This window comes from Pteropus vampyrus, unplaced genomic scaffold, assembly GCF_000151845.1.
Source record: "Pteropus vampyrus isolate Shadow unplaced genomic scaffold, Pvam_2.0 Scaffold1138, whole genome shotgun sequence".
NCBI classification, from domain to species: Eukaryota; Metazoa; Chordata; class Mammalia; order Chiroptera; family Pteropodidae; genus Pteropus; species Pteropus vampyrus.
This window is the reverse complement of record NW_011889919.1, coordinates 1,953-3,630: the sequence shown is the minus strand read 5'-3', so window position 1 is coordinate 3,630 and position 1,678 is coordinate 1,953.

Genomic DNA, 1,678 nt, shown 5'->3' with positions numbered 1-1,678 from the left:
TTTCACCTGCAGCTACTATTCCTCATTCTCTACATTGATACCAAGCTTTTCCACCTTTGGGAGGGATGTTAGGTTTGGCTGCTGTGCTGGTCTAGACTGCAGGCAGCAATACCTGTCTAGCAAGTGCCACCTCCTCAATCTGCTCCCATTGATAGAGGGGAGGGTTGCATAGTACAGAATTCGTGGGCTAACTGACCACTAGGCAATACAGCTGCAGTCACTGTCAGCCCCTTAGGAATTCTGCATAAAGGTTTAACAACATTGTTGTAGTTTCTTGCTTAGGAATTTTTTTCTTTTTCTGGCACTTGTAGTTGCAGCCCTGTTCAGAGACCATTGCATTAGGTAGGAAGAAAGTTGAGGTGAAATATAGTCATACCTACATCCTCCCCATTTGGGAAAAATTATGTAGTTGTATCAGCATCCTGCCCTGATCCCTCCTCAGATCTACCAGGAAAAAGAGAGGAAACTCTCTTTTGGGGACACTCTTAGAGCCTCGTTCAGGTTGAGTGTGAACACACACTCATGAAGGTGTGTAAGGCACTCCTTCATGACTCTCTATCCCTGCCACTTTGTTTTAGACAACCAACGTTTCAATTGCCCATTCCAGTTTTTTACTAACCCATTACTCTGAGGAAGATATCTCTCTGCCCATGTGTTAGCGCCGAGCTGATCGAGAAGGGAAGGTTTCAGTGGTGAGACACCCAGTTGAAAAAATGCACAAGGGGCCGACATGAGAATGAAACGGCAGGCACCAACTTTATTGAGGGGAGTGCAGTTCTATTGCAGGGAGCATGTTTCTGCTTCTGCTCCCCTTCTGCTCCCCAGAGGACCACATGGACTCCACACATATCAGAGTACAATGGTGGCATTCAGCTACACATGCGTGATACAGTAAGCTGAATTATGTTTACATGTGTTAGACATAGGCACCCTATTACACTAATGTGACAGTCTAAATCCGGAGTCCTATTCCTAGCCGCGAGCCTGGATCACAGCCAGACCTAGGACTAGCCAGGCCTGGGACCCACACCATGCCAGACATTATGGGCTGTAGGGTATGTTTCTTGGTCTGAAGAAATGTGACTTGGCAGTCCAAATCGGTGTAATGTCTTCTGTTCTGGTTATTTTATAGCACTCTGAGCATTCGCACCTACCAGCAGGTAAGCCAAGCCCAGTCCAGTGTCAGTGTCTACCTCCGTTAAGACAGATTTGTAGCCACTGCTCTGCAACTACCAGCATCAGTCTGACTGGCCTGCCAGGCCAAGGCCTTTCCCCCAGGGCATCTGCGATACAGCCATTTTCAGTCTGTCTCTTGTTGGCAGACAGAGCAGTTCTTTGGTATTTTATGCGTCAGAGAACGCAAGGGGAATATGTCTAGATTCAGCCATCTTTGCATGGCTGCAGCCCCCAATATCCACTTACTGCATGGATTCAGATGTCCACCTCAAGTGAGGAAAGCAAGATACCCACTCGTTAATTCCAATCACCTTCTAAACCTGGAAGGGAGTTGTAACGATGGATATCAACATGTACTGCTTTAATGCACCCCTCAGATTCCTATAATGTTTTCCATAGGACTGTGCCACATGTGGACATTGTTTTAATGGGCCAGATTTTTATTGCTCTTCTGCCTGACCACATGACCACTGCCCATAAGTGTGTGAAAACCAAACCATAG